Below are 18,163 nucleotides of genomic sequence, written 5' to 3' on the forward strand. Positions count from 1 at the left end.
GTCGAGAGCTCTTTCGGAGGCCATATCGTCGTCATACACTGCACACACAATTCTTTACAATACTACATCGTGCATCAGACCGTGTGTGTCGCAGTCATAAGGTTGGGGTCCAAATATGTAACTCGAGGCATTTCTTAGTCTTTTTTTTTTTTGCCCTCTTGAACAGGATACATCAGAACCACTTTCACGGTGATATCGTAAACATCACTGATAACAGTTTTTTTTTTCGTTAACCTTTATGTGATATATAAGGAGGAATATGTTTTGTATATGTTTTTTATGACTGTACAGCTGACATTGTATAGAAAGAAACTTTTATATCTTAGATTTTAATCACTGCTTTTTGTTTATTCCTTGTAAGCTAAATTGTATACTACAGCACTAAATAATGCGTCTGGCCCTGAGGGTATAATAATAAATAAATAAATAAACAAATAGATAAATAAATAAATAAATAAATAAATAAATAAATAAATAAATAAATAAATAAATAAATAAATAAATAAACAAACAAAAATTCCTACACGAACCGTATCGCTAGGTTTAGACACATGAGTCGTGTCGATCTGGAACGCTTGTTCTGAAAAAGCCTTTGAGATAGGATATAATATAAAAAATGAGAGGTTAGAGAGAAAAATTTCCATCAACTGAACGTCAGCACTTGTGCAGCGCAACGGTCACAAATGAGGACCGACGCGAGAAGCGAGCGGAAAACACTCTTTCTTGCTGCCTCGAGAGTGGTATTCTAAGTGCCCGGAGACCCAAATTGCACTCTCTCCCGCCTTAGTTGCGACTCGCTGACATCTCCACGTATGAGCTTCTAGCTTCAGGTTCTACCTCCGTTGCGTGCACTAAACTCACTTCAGAGTAAGGCTTTCGCTTTTGTCCTATCAAATACTTCCTCGTCGTGAGAACAAAATAGAAAAAGAAAGAACGAGAAAGAGCGAGAGAGAGAGAGATGAAATAAAATAGAGGGGTTGACACTCGGTAATTTAATTTGAATGGTACAGCTAAGTGCTTAGTAGCGCAGTCGCTGGTGGAGCCCTTTAAGAATCACTTTTGAAAAACAGAGAAGACGCGGTATATATATATATATATATATATATATATATATATATATATATATATATATATATATATATATATATATATATATATATATTAGACCCAAGCAAGCATTTGGTTGAATTTAGGCGGCATATACTTATTTCATAACCGCGTCAGCGGCTCCGCTTTAATTATGCGCTCAAAAGTGGAGCACCACCGCCTCTCAGCAGCAGGCCCCCTTACAGACGCGTGCCATTAAATGGGCCGAGTGCCCCGAAATGGGACGCCAGCGCGCAGCTGTGGCCCACGAGCTGCGTAGATTTTACGGGCGTCAAGAACCGGCAAATTGTCCATGAACGATTGCCAGTCTTTTTTTCTGTTTTCCCCGCCAGCATACACCATTTTCCATTTCAATTCTTCATTCCTTGTTTTTCTGAAGAATATAATTTTTTTCCCGTTTTTCGTTTTGCTTTTGGTTTCTGATTGCGTTCATTTACTGCCTCTCGCTATAATTTAAAAACATTGTACGTTAGGGCGAACAAAGGAGTATAGACCAACGTGCAAAACGTGCACGAGAGAGTAGGAACTCGTATAGACACGTTACATCGTTCATAGAGATGGACCAAGTGGGCGCATCTTCACCGCGAACCACCATTCTCTTCGCAAAACTTGTGGTTCTTAATCACGTGCATCTGACTCGATCATTGCTACTAGCGACAGCACGACGACAACGGTGTGACGAAGCTAGAATGGCGATGAAGCAATGGTGGTGAGAGAGAGCGAAGACGGTGAAAGGTTGGCGACATCGTGAGAGCCAAGATGAATGTGCTTGACGAATGTTCACAATGGTATGAGGTCGACGAATTTTGCGATGGGGAATGACGACAATGACGTGTTAGTGACAGAACTTACGTTGGCACTTAAGTACGTTACTCTGCCGCCATATTAGTTCTCGCTGTATCCGGTGCTCGTTAACGCTAGATGAGGTATTGGCTAATCGTGCGAGACAGTCAGCAGTCACATAAGTGAAGTTGTCGTCGTCACCATAATTGTTATCATGGTAGTCACCCTGACTACGACCAATGTTGACCAATGGCCCCCGCTATGTTTATTAAATGCGAAGCATTTCTTAGCGAACCTCATGCACTTTGGGCGTTTCTATCTATCTATCTATCTATCTATCTATCTATCTATCTATCTATCTATCTATCTATCTATCTATCTATCTATCTATCTATCTATCTATCTAGCCGCCTACGTCTGGGCGCTCTCCTGGCCGTCTCCATAACTTGTGGTATACCGAAGTTGGCACAGCAGGGGATCAGTGTATGACGAATACGATTCACTGGTCATGACATGAATAACGCAAAATACCTGTCGCGTACGTCATGAAACCCTTTCTCTCAGTCACGTGTGGCACATACCCGCATACCAGAGTTCTTGTTACGCGGGTATGTGCCACAGGTGATACAAAGTCTCAACTAACACAGTAACCGCGAACAAACACATTGACACGCAAGGAAAGTGATAATAATAATAATTGTTGGGGTTCCCAAAACCACGATATGATTACGAGAGACGCCGTAGCGAGGGGCTGCGGAAGTTTTGACCATCTTGTACTCTTTACCATGCACCGAGATCGCACAGTACAAGGGCATCTAGCATTTTGCCTCCATCGAAATGCGACCGCCGCGACCGGGATCGAACTTGCGACCTTCGGGTTAGCAGCGGAGCACCGTAACCGCTACACCACCGCGGCGGACGCAAGGATAGTGAGGAAGTTGAACACAGAACACCCGTGGAAGACGCTCAACTACCATGCACTCGTTCAGGTTGTCGCAACGTGGACCACGTCGTCTACGCAAAAACCAGGGTCATTGCTTCCTACAATAAATCTTCCGAGAGAACCAGGCCTCTGAACATTACCGGTGACTTCAAAATTGATTTTTCGAGACCCAACAACGCCTGCTCTTTATACTGCGTGAAAGAAGGCTTGAATATGGAGAGGGCATCAAGAAACCTCGCTGCCACGTCCAGGACATTAGGCATAATAGATCATTTCTTCGCAAGAGGTCTCCAGGATTTCCATCAGTTGTGCTATACCTCGCATTTCACTACACTTAGACCCCTCGTAACCGCAATCACGAACGGATCCGATTAACAAGTCCGGTCCAGCTGCTGGTGCTCACTGATCACGGTGATGATGACTTCGTTCAACACCTGTCAGGAACCCCTTCTACACGTGCACACAGCTTCGTGAAACGTGCGTGCGTTCTCCGTCACAACGGACAAATATAAGCATAACAACTGTAACGCAACTGTTACTCTAATGTACGTGCAGTGCGCCTACGCGTGCCACTCGGCTGTGTGTATGTCCATTGAAATATTCCTGAATGAAGCTTAGTTGCGAGTAACGCCTGTCATCTGCATGTGTGTTTCTTCCTTGTGCTGTTCGGATTCGCGCTATCCAGTACCTCGCGCGCTTGCCTTCTCTTGGAATCCAGCCTGTTACTCTTAATGATAAGCGGTTATCTTCCCTACGCACTACATGCCCTGTCCATGTCCATTTCTTCTTCTTGATTTCGACTAAGATGTCCTTAACACCTGTCTGTTCCCAGTCTCACTCTGTTCTCTTCTTGTCCCTTAAGATTAGACCAATCATTCTTATCTCCATGGCTCGCTGCGTCGTCCTCAGTTTAAGTTGAACCCTCTTTCTAAGCCTCCAGGTTTCTGCTCCGTAGATAAGCACCGGTAAGATGCAGCTGCTATATACCTTCCTCTTGAGGGATAGTGGTCAACTACCATTCGATAGTGATCTAAGAAGGCCTGCCAAATGCGCTCCACCCCATTTTTATTCTAGTTACTTCAGTCCCATCGTTGGAATCTGAGGTCACTACCTGTCCGAAGTAGACGTATTCGTTTACCACTTCCAGTGCCTCGCTACCTATTGCAAAGCATGAAGTTGTGAATATGAATGAATAAAGTTTAGTTTTCTAAGAAAACAACAACAACTACGCAGTGTAGCACGAAAACGCGCAGAGGCTATCCTTGAATGCCTTGGCTTACTCAAAAACTGGAAACATGATCAGGTCACGTTATGCATGTTTAAGAAAGCATAAAATTTGTCCGGAAAAGCGCAAGACGGCTGACTAATGCAGCTATCCACGTGCTTTTACTTTAGCGTGAACCCTCTAACTGTTCAGTCTAAAAAAACAGTTAGGCAGTTGTTTAGTCGGCGTTTGTGGTGTCCTGCCTTCTTTGTTGTGTCCGTGTTTGCACGCCCTGTCTTTTTAGAATGAATAGTTACTAACTAGCTCAGCTCTCTGTTATTCTAAGCCTCTAACTGTGCATACAAAGAAAACTGAAGAGCGAAAGAAAGAGTTTCACTTTGCCAGATAGGGAACGTAATCCGCCTTCCCCATTTTACTGAGGTGCCATATGCCGTTTTGGTAGGTTTTGACAGAGGGCCAGAGCTCTGCGTGGTGATCCAGGAGAAGCTGGATCGACAGAACGAAAGCCTCTGAGATTGAGAGGCGTGCGGAGGCCACATCGAAACATATCGCGAGTTTTCCATAAGGGAAAAGACACACGCGCCGTGGCACCGTGAAAAAGGTGAATTCCCTAAACATCACATGTTCCGATCACGTTGCCCTTTTTTGCCACAAGCAGGAAAATGCTGGAGTAATATCGCTTTTGTCTTTGTTCTTCCGTGCTGCTTGTCGCTTTTTGGTTCTTTGGAAGAACTCTGGCTGCAAGCCAACGCCTATGCGTCTTTATTCTCACTCAGACCGACAACTTTTGTGCATGCTAATGTCTGACTACTAATCACCAAACAACTTGGCAGACGCCCAAACCCAGTTAGTACTCCAGGGAAATCTTCGGGCGTAAGCAGCCACCGTTGCTTTGAAGTAATCACATAAATGCAGGCTGTACATAGGCGTACGCTAAATTCTGCTCGAGAGCGAAAAAAAAAGAGAAAAAAAAACTTGAATCTGTCTGGCGCTGGCCCTCGCACGTAGGTGTTCATGAGTCCTTGTATGTTCCTTGAGTTAACGTTGTGTTTCAACGATCTTATCGAAGCTACCCTTACGTCCCAGTACCAGTGACTCTCATTCACGAATGTGGGACGCGCTGTACTGCACCAAATTGGGCTCATCCTCACGCGGGCAGCCACCGCTTACCAAGACATACCGACAGCTCAACGACTCAGCCACCGTATTCCTCCACTCCCCAAACACATGCATCCTGAAAATCACGCGGATCGCAGGGCCGACCGCGCGCACCAAATGCAGAAACGTTTCGCAAGTCGCTCCGATGTCACCGATACAGACGCCTCTCGGCACCCACATCGATTAACAATGGTGGCTGTCGCCCTGGCCCCCCACCACGGCTGGAGCACGGCATGAATTCACTACACCGATATAACAGTTGCTGCAGAGGTTGCCATTGCTTTGGCAACCACCAACCCTACAACCACGGTGATCGTAAGTAATTGCCAACTCGCCATCCGGAATTTCGACGCTGGCCGCATCTCTACGCAGGCATACTCAATCATAAAGAATCACGCTCCGCCTACCTCACCTCGCCTTCTTATCTGGACCCCAGCTCATGAATCCCTCAGTGGAAATGTACAAGCACACACTCTCGCCCGAGATCTCAGCTGCCGGGCGGAGTTCCTTGCGTCTCACACTTCCCATTCTTCGCCCTCCCAGGGCCGCGAGGGACTAACCCCTTTGGTTACTTACACAGGCATTTTACTACACTACAGACTAGGCCGTCTCCACTATCCTCCAGCTCATAAAGACCACCCCGACGCGATGCCATCCTGTGGCGCAACCTTCAGATGGGTGTCTTTCCCAGCCCGTGGCTTTATAGCAAGGCATACACACACCTCGTGACACCCCACTGCAGATATTGCTCACAGTTAGCCACCCCCATACACATGGCGTGGACATGCCCACTGTACGCTGACGCTTCACACACAGTAGATAAGTGGGAGTCCTTCCTGCATACCACCGACTCGGCACAGCAAGGCCGTGTAATCTCACGCGCATTGGAGGCCGCAGCGTCCCAAGGGATTCCCGCCGACCTCCTCTAAGCGGCGTAACCGACCTCTCGGTCGGTCCCCTCTTTTGGGAGAAATAAAGTTTTGATCATCGTCGCACGGCCGAAGCGAATCTCGGAGGCCACGTATAAACAAGCGCGTGGTTGAGATCTGCTCCGCCAGGTGCCCCAACGATCCTAGCTTCTCACAATCTTTCATTGAACTCAATTAAATTTCATTAATTAACCTGACAGTTAATTAGTCCTTGTCTTTAGTAACCTTATGCTCCAATATCATATGCAATCCAATATAAGTCTTAACTTGAACAAGATCAACTGATTTCGTGCCAGTTTTATTTTTAAAACAAATTATCTGAATATTCGGGCAATCGGAGGCAAGGGGTCAACCGGAAGTGTTTGGAACAGAAACAAGAGAGTCACTCGTTGATCGTGCCACTAAAAAAGTTCCGTAAAAAAAACGGGGAAATAAATACGGAAAGCCCATGTGGATTCATTCTGAGGAATCTTGTGGGTGTCGACCTAGCCAGGCTAAGTAGTTCAGTACGTGCACTTTAACCGGAAGATTTTCTGGTTGACCACCCGGCCTTCTTCCTTTCTGTTTCCTTTTTCCTTCCTTCCTGAGGTCTCATCGCCCCCGAAGCTCGCGTTCTGCGAAAACCGTTTGGTTGTCGTTTGTAGATAAATAGCTACGTGCTAAACAGTCTAGTAGATGATAAGCTTTTTTCCCTTTCTTGAGCCTTCATATGCCTTGCCGATCAATGTTGAAGAACAAGTTTAGATGTCCTAAATTAGTGCGAATACATTTCATTTATACCCTAGCTTCCAGGTGGCCCACAGTGCATAGGTTTGCTATGGGAACGTCCAAAATCAATGCGCTGTGGTGTCCGTGAGATGAAACAGTGAAAACAAATTGTCAAACAAACTACAGACATGTAGAACGCCTTGTAACTAGTTTGCCTTTGGAGTGACCTTTATGTGTTGCGGAAAGAGGCGAACAGCCAGTGTGATAGATAAACTCACGCGAAGTATTCTTTGCATCTTATGAACAGAGTTTGAGAGAGCGAGAGAGCTTGAGAGGGAGAGAGCATAATAAAGAATGAAAAGCAGAAAGCTCAACTAGACTGCCTGGTTGGCTGCTTTGCATTAAGGGAAAGATGATAATGCAGAATAGGTGAGGACTGAACCAGATGAAGATATAAAAGAAAAAAAAAAGTCCAGGCAAATAAAATGAATAGGCCTGCGAAAAGCTATAACGCCACTGTATTTCATACAACGGCTTCTATAATCCGGATGAATGAAGCCCTCACATATATGAGCTACGAAACGTCTCTAGTTCAGCAAGTCACAAAAAAGTTGAGCATGACTTTCCTTCTATTTCCTTTTCTTTTTTTTTTCTGAATGTAGTACTTGAGTGCGAGATTTTAAGAAGAAATTGAGATTTATGGAGAAACTTCTAGGGTCGTTTCCCGGCACTGTTATGCAAATAAGCCTTAATGACACTGTGTTGTCAGCAGTGTTGGATGGACATGGCAAAGAGAACAATGGTCCAGCGAAATGAACTGGCTTTGAAACAATAACTGTGGGCATTGTGTTCTGCATTACAGGGGCACTAACTCACGATACCCAACCAACTCGTACATAGACGCATACATACCTGAATATGTGGCAGCTGGCAGCTTGTTCGAACAGTTGTCATTGTTGCTCCCTTTCATAGTATTGAGTTATTAATGAACATATCTCATAGTCACGATATATGTAAGTGCATAGAAAACTACCTGTACGGACTCTATCCGCCATGTGACCACACTGTATGTACTGGACTGTGCCTTTAGACTCTGTTCATTTTTATACGCTACATATCGTATATGTTGCGTTTTTTTTTCAAAAAGAGCCAAATGCAGAAGCCGAAACTGTGCTTAATTTCACGGGAGCGTAAAGCGCGCCTAAGTATTTTTAACTTCTAAAACAGTTGGAATTAAAATGGGGCAATTCCTGATTTTAACGTGAAATCAAAAAGGCGGTTTCTAATAAAAAATGAGCGAAATGCTGCATCTGTTTCAATCAAACTGAGCCACATTCATTAAACCAGCGCTGCGTCAACAATCGTGACCAAAACAACCAACATGGTCCCATCCAATCTCTTCCATTTGTGTCCTCGTTGGTTTGCTATCGTTTTTACGTTCCACAATTAGTTTTTTTAGGGCGAGTTGGCACTTACTGAAGGGCATGATGTTGTAGGGCAAGACTCGAATATAAAGAGTAAGAGACGGAATTTACTGCTTCTTTTTGCCTTTTAGTGTTTCTTTTCGAGTTTCGCGCTACAGTAACATGTCCTCCTTTCGCTCCAAGACGTTATATTTGAAATAAAAGATATATGAAATGAAGATATTGGGCACCGATCTATTCCTTGAAGAAGAAGAAGTGATCCGAAACGGCACGGCATAAAACGAGCTCAGAAGAAGAAGAGCTGGAGCACTTCTCGAGGCCTTCAGTAGATGCTAAGAACAAGAAAAAAATTGGGGGACACTTAAGCTTCGCCTTTAAGAGTTGAACGCGATAGCGATATCCTGCCCCTAGTGCGCACTTCGAACACTACGAGTGTCTAAGAGAATGCGTGCACTAAGGTGTGTGCCTTGTGTAATGGGTAGCATGCTTTAAACCAGGAGCAATTATGCGCGAGAAACTTTTTCGAAGTTGCGATGCATCCACTACGTGGTCTTAAGGGATTAGGCGCAGTAATGTGTGTGCCTTTCGTAATGGGTGGCTGTCTTTAAACCACCAAGTCGGTATGATATTGACATTGTGTGACGCCCGATGGCAATGTACGCTTGTACCGCGCAATATTACTGCGTCATTACATCTCGTACTGTGACACCTCTATACAGGACGCATATTTTTGGGAAGCATGAAAGTTACTTTCAGTGCTGCTCCAACCGGAGGCCTGGCTGTGTGGTAGAACACCTGATTGCCACGCAGGCGGCCTGGGTTCGATTCTTACTTGGACCTAACATTTTTATTATTTTATTTGCAGCTTTTTCGATTTTTCGGTCACGGACAAGATGATGATTTTTCGCTCACAACCAACGGCGCCGACACCGACGCCGACGGCGAAATTTCTGCGATACGAGCTCTTTAACGCTGTCGCGTTAAAACGAAGCCACCAATCCAGAATAGCGCATCTTTTGCCACAAGCGCCACTCGCTCTTCAAGTCTGGTCATCGCCATTACGCGCATGCGACGAAGGACGGCACCGACGGAAGCACAATGATTATGTTAATTTTATCGCAAAATATTTCATACATTCGAATTGTTTTAGACTTATTTTGCGAGCTAATTCAAGCCCCAATGAAATATTCCAATCTATAAGAGCCAAATAGAAAGTTTACTCCCGAATACCGACGATAGTGGGCTATATAGATTTTAGCCACAATATAGATTTGAGGTATTTAGGGGACAGGAACACATTGGCAATAAACTGTTGGAGCAGGCCCGACCATATTGGCAGTAGCGAAAAAGTGCGTTTTTCTCAGTTTCAGTTCAAGTGCAGTGGGCTCTTTTAGAAAAAAAAAAAAAAAAAACGCCACATATGTACATACTGCTTCTGATTATTTTTGTCTTTTCTTATTCTTTTATTCGTTCTACTTTTTCTTGTCTTTGTGTGTTTCTTCAATAATACTATCATGCTGATGGGATAGCCGGCTCTAACGTATCCTACCATCCCGCGTTTTTTTTTATAAATAAATAAAAGAAAGTTGAAACAAATTTGCAACGCACAAGCACGCGCCACCCTCCCCAATACAACAACAACAAGCAAACGAGCAAGCAAGCATCATTTGTCTCTTTACCTATTCTTTTATTCGTTGTAGTTTTTGTTTTCATGTGTCCTTCAATACTACTACCATGTTGCTAGGATAGCCGGCTCTAACGTAGCCTACCTTCCCGTGCTTTCGCATATGTAAATAAAAACGTAAATAAAAACACGGTAAACGCACAGTAATGTTTATCAACTGCGTGCAGGCAACGTACCACTTTGAATGCTTTTACGTTTGCGGCAATGTGCTTAATGGCGCAGAAGATGTACCCACGTTTGAGAGTACGGCACAAACTGTCCAAATAACTACGTTAAATAACTCACCTGTATCATTAGGTGACGTCGCGAGCAAGGGACGCTGTCAGTGGGCGAACAAGAGCCTGTTTTCTGCTAGCAGATGCGCGCGCTTCTTGCGTTTCCACATCGGACGCTGAGGAAGGGCACTCCGAGAAGTGAATAGACGAGCCGACGAACGCAGCCTAGCGAAGGAAAGAGCGAAATGAGAAAATGCGCGCAACTCCGCCAGCGTTCGCTGCAGACTCGTGCACAACTGCAATGCCACAACTAAATTTCGACCTCTGGATAGTTTAAGGGCGCCTAAACTACCCAGCGGCTTCTAGTGGGTCGTCCTCTTCGGCTTGTTCCTGAAAGAACGCCGATCGCGCTCAGGGTCCGTGCTTTTGCCTTGACTGTTGCCACTGCGTATTGCCGCTGAGTGCCGTCAAGTAAACCCCTTAACAGAAAGGATAGCGAAGAAAGAACATAAGTGGGAAAGAGAAGAATGAAGAGTTAGTGTGAACACACACCACACGAACTCGCGCTGTTAGTTCACAGGCGCTCGTGAAGTCCCGTCGTCTTCAAGTAGCATAACGGGGCTTTCGTGGCTTCGTGCATGCACGAAACCGTGGGCCTAGGTCCCAGGGTCTCCTTTTCTAATAGTGGTTTTGCCTCAAGACCATGGAGTTTGGTTTCTACACCACGTCGTTAAGTCTGGCAGGATGGGCAGTGGCACAGAATGTGCTCAATCGTTTCCTCACAGACCAGAATTTCCATCGCTTCTAGGGGACAGCCCTCTCTGGCCATGGGCTGCGGGTCAGGTGGCAGGGACGACCACGATAGATACGGTCTGTTTCATTATCGCATTCTTGCCTCCATTGTCCCCTCGCCATCAGCAGTGACGTCGCAAAACCCACAGGACCTGTGCTGGCCGCGTCGATACGTGATAACTGGGATATACGCTTGCTATAAACGCGGTTGCGAGAGTAATGAACACTGGACCATAGGAATTGTCAAATCCTGCCGTGTACATCTTCAGGCTGTCAGTTGTCATTGAGATAGGTAGATATGAAAAATCATTGAACAGGTAGTGTCGCTGGATCCGACGTTTCGACAAGTGGTCTTGCATTCTTCAAGGTCGCAACTAGCAGAAGGCAGGAACTTCAAGGTCACTTGTTCTGCCTTATTTAGATAGATAGATAGATAGATAGATAGATAGATAGATAGATAGATAGATAGATAGATAGATAGATAGATAGATAGATAGATAGATAGATAGATAGATAGATAGATAGATAGATAGATAGATAGATAGATAGATAGATAGATAGATAGATAGAAGTGCTTGTATATGTTATCCATCCACGATAGCGGTGGGTGTTTCAGAAAAGGCACATAGTACGCTTCTACTGCTACTACCGCGAAGAGTTGTACAGTGTAACTTTAAGAGGCTTAAAATATTTTAGCTCTTTATCCTGCTCTGTCTGGCTGGTTACCTCACGTGAACGATAACGTTCTCTGCGCAGTAGCGAGTGCAGTAAAGTACAAACTGTTTTTTTTTTATTCCAGTTGTATTCGTTCTTCAGAAGTTTCGTCAACATTCATATTATTTGATACTGGTCTATTCGCTTCTCATATGTTCTTAGGGTAAAAAAAGGGAGAACATGGAATAGTATCAGTAAATACTACAGGTACGTCTAGTTAATTGGGTATTGGGCTTGCGACGCCGAAAAGCTTTCAGGGACTCTTTTCTGTACAATTGTGGTCCCCACAGTGCTCCTTCGGTCTGCTTGAAGAACTCGTTTTATAATCACAAACGCGCCAGCGCACCGCTCCCCACCCCCCTGAAGGATCGGCAGAGTCCGCTTCTTTATACTCAGAAATTTGCGGAAGCTTTGAGGGTCAGAAGAAATCTAATGAATGAATTTAAGGGAATTCCCAACCTGTATATACAGTTAGGCATCGCTGACATTGATTAAACTAATAACGGCTCATTTTCAGGGAATACTGTAGAGCATCAACCTTTTTCCCACAGAAACAGTCGATGCAATGCGGAGAAACAGGATCCTGCATTGTCGATGAGGTCTGGATCTTTTCAACAAAGCGCTTCTTCTCGCATATTGAATTAGCTCAATAGCTTAAGGTCTTACTTCATTGAATAGCTTAATTATGCTGTTTTCTTAAAAAAAACGTCTTCATGTAGATGACAAGTAAGCTGAATAAAAAATATTAGTTACATCGTGAAGAAACTTTTCAAATTAGTATACGGTCCCATTGGCATGATCAGCTCGAGGTATTTAGTGTCCTCAAACTGCTCCAAAACTTGGGCATGGTAGGAATTACGCACAATACGATTCCCAAAGAAAACAATTATTGCTTCGTTATGCATGTATATCTATGTCACTTCTGGCATGGCGAAGGTTCTTGACGATTGCAGCCTAACGCTAAATCATCCAACCACGAGGAATATTCGCAGACAGCGATCGATAACACCCAAGGTATACACTCAAATACGAGTATAGTGCTACTCATGGTTTACCTAGGAGGGCGTAGCGTCAGGGTCCCCACCAAACTTGTATTTCTTGATGCAGTACATTGTGAAAGCACGTCGTTATTTTAGCGCGTACGTCGCCTATCGCTCATGGGGACGAGATGGAGTGCGCGCGCGGTGATCACTCAAGCGTTGCAGCTCCTGAGAGGTTGGCGGCATGCACCGAATGGACTACGTGGTTGATATATGGCCTTGACTCGCCGCCGGCGCATCCCGTCTCTACCACCCGGCTTCCCGAAGTTAACTTTCGTGCGTGTAGCTAGCGTTATTTGTTGCTTTGCAGAAAAAAATGCACGAGATCCCAGTGGAGGTGGCTGCGAGCTCAGAAGGCATATGGAACGAGTCTTTTTCGTGGAGAAATTAATTGTTATGGGGACGCCCACAATCCCGCAAGCAAGGCGTCGAAGTTCTCTGAGCTTCGTTTCTTTGCGATTTACCGCATCTGAGACACCCGGTCTTTGATGAATCTTTAATTTACAGTAGGTGAAGGAGATGAACAAAAAAAAAAAAAAGCACAGTTCTCTTAGTTCGAAGAGAGGCACCATACCGGGCATCTGTGGGGACTAGGTTTCGTGGTTTACGTTGCATACTACACGAACATCTTACAGCTATGCGTACCGCAGTAACAATGGAGCAATGGTATGTTTAAGTTTAATCTTTTTTTTTAAGTGGTAATCATAGACCCCTGAACCACACACAACAAAAAGTGGCAAGCCTCAGCCAGCAGCTTCAAATAAGCGTTTCTAAAGCTTCTGTGGCCGTGGCTTACTCGGTCGCTTCATATGCTGCTACGTGTGGGTTCTATGTAGTAGCATAGTAGACAGCCAAGCGAACCGGAGCGGATTCTAAAATTATAGTGCATAAAATAACAAAACGTCTCAGTGTCCTGCAACCACGTGACCACCTTTTACGTCCTGACTTCACGACACAATAGCATTCTGGTAACAGAAACCAGCACCCATTTAGGAGCGTTATCATATATTAAATTACTTAGGCTGCCTTTGAGGACAGCGAGTGTTATACATAAGGTCTGGACGTCGCGGATTTTCAATTAACGAAGGGAAATTAAGAACCGAAAATATGTCTATATATTTTCAGTATCTCATTCGACGTTCATTCGTGGCTTTTTAAAATTTATTTTCTTTCACTTTCTTTTTTCACAGGGCGGCAAACATGTGAAGTTCGGTAGAAGTGACAGTGTACGAAGAACCAGAGCTCGAATATCACGGCGCTATGTATATCTACGTCATGTATACATATAGTTTTAAAGAACGTGTATTTCCGACATTTTCATGTAGTACGTTGGAAGGTAATGTATGTTAATCCTCACACTGCACATGCTGTCATCGTATATGCTGTCATCGCATGCTGTCAATATGCTGTCATCGTATGCTGTCGTAGCTTGGCATAACGCAGGCAAAACCGCGAATAGCATAGCCATCTGTAGCATATTGAGCGCGCGCTCGCGCCAGGGAGAAGCCTTCTTCCTCTCGTTCTTCGAGCGCCTTGATGATGATAAGTGCGGAGCACGTTAGGGGCCCGGCCTGTCGTATGTTGTCGTATGCTCTAGTCGCTTGGCGTAACGCAGGCAAAACAACGTATAAATAGAAAAAAAGACGAAGCAAGGGAGAAATAGAAAGAGAGAGAAAGGGAGAAAATAGGAATAAAAATAGAAAGAGCAACAGAGAGAAAGAAATAGATGAAGACATAGTAATAAATAAATATAAATAAAGAGAGGAGAAAACACAGAAAAAAACGAAAAAAGAGAGGAGGAAAGAAATACAAAACCGAAGCAAAACAAGAAGGCTGCCCAGCTCCGCACTTCCTTCTTGCTTGGCGCCACTAGTGCGAATCTGCCTTATTTTTTATCGCGTTGCACTTCCATTCTTGTATTATTAATCATACATCTTCTTCAAGATCTGTTTTCATTTAATGCTTTGCTATTTTGGTATCTACTGATGTCAATGCCACCCTGCTACGGCCCCTACCTCGGGGCTATCTCTTTTGTAAATAAATGAACAAATAAAATACATAAATTTTTCTTGCAAGGTGGGAGTTTTGCTGTCTCCCCGCACGCAATCTTTTTTTAAAATTTGTTGTGCACTCGTATTTTACGCTCATTTCCCGCTGCCCTGCGCCACACTTTCGTTTTCTTTTTTTTAACCGTCTTTCCGACAAGCTTTCGGTCTTGTGCAACTGTCTCCTTTATTAATCGTTCTGCATTAGTGAAGGTGGAATGGTCCGGTACGCACGCCACTGCGACAGTCCTAAGCTCCTACAATGCAGTCTAAGCAGGCGTGGAAGACATATGTTCGCAACATTCATTATAACCCGCAGCCGAGCAGTTCAAGATTTTTTTCTTTTTTATTCTTTTGATTCATGCGAAAAAACAAAACATTATTATTGCTTTTATGGAAAGTCCACCAAACAGGCGATAGCTATCATTGCCTGATACACACTGCAAGTGATGAGTGAGAACGATTGAGTAGTAGTTTTCAAAGCTTCTTCTTCATCTTATATTGTTTTTTGTTTGTTTGCGCATAAAACTACGAAGACGCATTCAGTTGACATAAATCTGACCGCGCGCTTCCAACCACGCGACGTTGAAGAAATCCAGGCCGCACCTTTGTTGAACCTGGACGGCCGTGCAGTTCACAGTGAATTAATGAACACGGCGGTGGTTGGCAGTAAACAAGCGCTACACCTGTTTCAAAAGTAATGGTCTACGTGCCTCATGTATTTCTCTTTCTAAAGAGAACGCCTTGCGTTGTTCACGAGAAAAAAAAAAAACAAATTGTGCTCTGCAACCTGTCGTCGTCTTTTGCCTCGCGCACGCACACGCGCTCAGTATATACAGGAAGACCGATAGAGAAGCAAGCCAGCAAGCAAAGAAAAAGAAATGCTTGCTTTCACAACTACACAACGTACCAGAGGTGCAGCCAGCCGCGAGCTCCTCAATTCCGAACGCTTCAATTTTATCCTGTCCCGCCCACGCCCAGTCGCACACGAGGATGAACGAATTTGAGCGCTAGAGAGACGGCGAGCGATTGGGCGAGCCCGCAAGGAAGGGTGGCGAGCTTCACTTTATCGCTAGACGCAGGAAACTGCGCGTGTAGCCAAGTCAGCTGGAGGAAGGAGCCGAGCGGGCCGTGTGGCTAAAGGCAAACAACCGAAGCACCGACGCGAACGAACGAATACCGGGCGTAATACGCTCGAAAGAACAGCGCAGTGAGACGGGAGCTATACTTTCGTGCTCGCTAGTCACTTTTCTTGTATTGTTTGTTTTTCTTCCCCTCGCGGTCTAGCAAGCTCGCGTGGCCGGACGTGTAAACAGAAAGAAAAAAAGAAAGCGACCAGGAGAGCGGACGGCCGCTGCCGAAGCCTCCGGGAGGCTGCGGCTAGCGAGGAAAGAGAGAGAGAAAGAGAGAAGCCCTGTCTATGACAAAACACTTGGCGCCACGTTATGGGGCACCCACACCTCCCGCTGTCCCCGTCGCAAAGGTTGGGTGGCGGCGTTTGTTTTTTATACTTCCGCAGTATCCGCGTAATACTGCTTATCCGACCAAGAGCTGTTGACGCTTCCTTCACAAACGTCGTCGTTTTCCTCGCCGTTCCCTCACAAGCGGCGGGAAGTGGCGCTTCCGTTCGCGAGCGAAGCGGGCTCTGCCAGATTGCCAGGGAAGCGGCTACTCGTCACGGAGACGGATAAACACTCGTTTAGCGTGTGTCGCGTGGATGTGTCGAGGGGAGCGACGTCACCGCCTGGAGGAGTGGTGTCGTGTTTTGCACCATCGAGTTGCCTACTAATGAAAAAAACAACAAAAAAACCTGGTAGACAACTCAATTATTGGAGTGAGATTCAATGAACACATTGTTGCTTTTGATACTTTCAAAGTGGATAGACAACATGGCCCAACGGTTATATAATTCTTGGGGTTTTACGTCCCGAAACCACGATATGATTATGAGGGAGGCCGTGTTGGAGTGCTCCGGAAATTTTGACCATCTGGTGTTCTTTAACGTGCGACTAAATTTAAGTACACGGGCCCCTAGCATTACGCCTCCACCGAAATGCGGCCGGGATTCGATCCCGCGACTTTCGGGTTAGAAGTCGCGTGTGTGGCCCAACAGTTGGCCGATGTTACCCATATAGACTATCCCTACGGATCACCTAATATTGGCTTGTGTTGTCTACTGCTGACTAGTGTTGCTGGCGCATGACCAGAGCAGCTATTGCTTCGCATACACGACAGTTCCTCGTAAGGGAATTGGTCGCACTTTTCCCCTATCATCCCTTTAAATGGGAGGCATGGCGGCCGCCATTCTCACGCAGCCGTCGGTGGGCTTCTTGACCTCTCACCCGGCATCCCTCTCAACACAAAATAAAGTACAAGTTGAGAAGTTGTGAAGTTGAGGCACTCGCGTGGGGAACAGCGAATCGGTCCCACGAGAAACGCGCCAGCTGGAACCGCCGTCCCGTTTCCGCTCTCGAAACGCCAGCTGTTGGCATTAATTCACCGAGAGGAGGGCTTCCTCTGCCTCTAGAAGTTGTTGCATTCCCGTCTGGCGCTTTAATGCGGTGCGCGGCAGCCCCTTGTCCGAAGTTTCAGAAGCACCGCACGCTTGGCTTGAACGGACGCTCCGCCGGACCAACGATCTGCTGTATAGTGCGTCCCGAAGGACGAGAATTCGCGCTTTTTGCGAGCAAAACTTCGTTTGCGTAACAACGCGTGTGTCCATTCGCCGACGTACACGGTGCCTCCTAGTAGGAATAGCGACCAGCTTTATGACGGGGCTGGTGGTTTCCAAATCATAGATAAAACTTCCGTAAAACAAGTTTTGCGAGTGTGAGCCGCCATATTGGCATATACAGCCGATCTTTTTGGGGAGCTTCGAAGTGCCTGCAGCACGGTAATAAAGTGTGGCAACTTGGGAAGCAAAGTGAGAGAAGTCTAACGTTACTGGACGAACATCGGACAATACCTAACTAACTAACTAATCATAGTAATTACTAGAAGGAACTCTGTAGATGCGGTGGTTCAGCCACCGTGGAAATGATGGGCAGTAAATGGATTTATCTCATTTCCTGCTTAAGGCTACATATGCCTTCTGGCTTTGTTTATTTTTAGATGCGAAGCATCTTTTAGCGGAGCTCAAACCGGTGGTGGTGTGCGGCGTGACCACCCTTACTGCGCATGCGCAAACCCTCTCCACATACCACCTCTCCACACACCTCTCCCCCTTTCTCCTCTCCCCCTCCCCCTTTCCCCTACCACTCTCCACTCCCACTCCCCCTCTCCACTCCCCCTCTGATACGCGGGCTCGACATGCCGCAACGCTGCTTCGCATCGCCCCTCTCCTGCGCAATGCCGCGATGAGCGCCAGCGCATGCGCATCCCCTCCCCCTCTCTCTC

Source organism: Rhipicephalus sanguineus, chromosome 5 (assembly GCF_013339695.2).
Source record: "Rhipicephalus sanguineus isolate Rsan-2018 chromosome 5, BIME_Rsan_1.4, whole genome shotgun sequence".
In the NCBI taxonomy this organism is placed as follows: domain Eukaryota; kingdom Metazoa; phylum Arthropoda; class Arachnida; order Ixodida; family Ixodidae; genus Rhipicephalus; species Rhipicephalus sanguineus.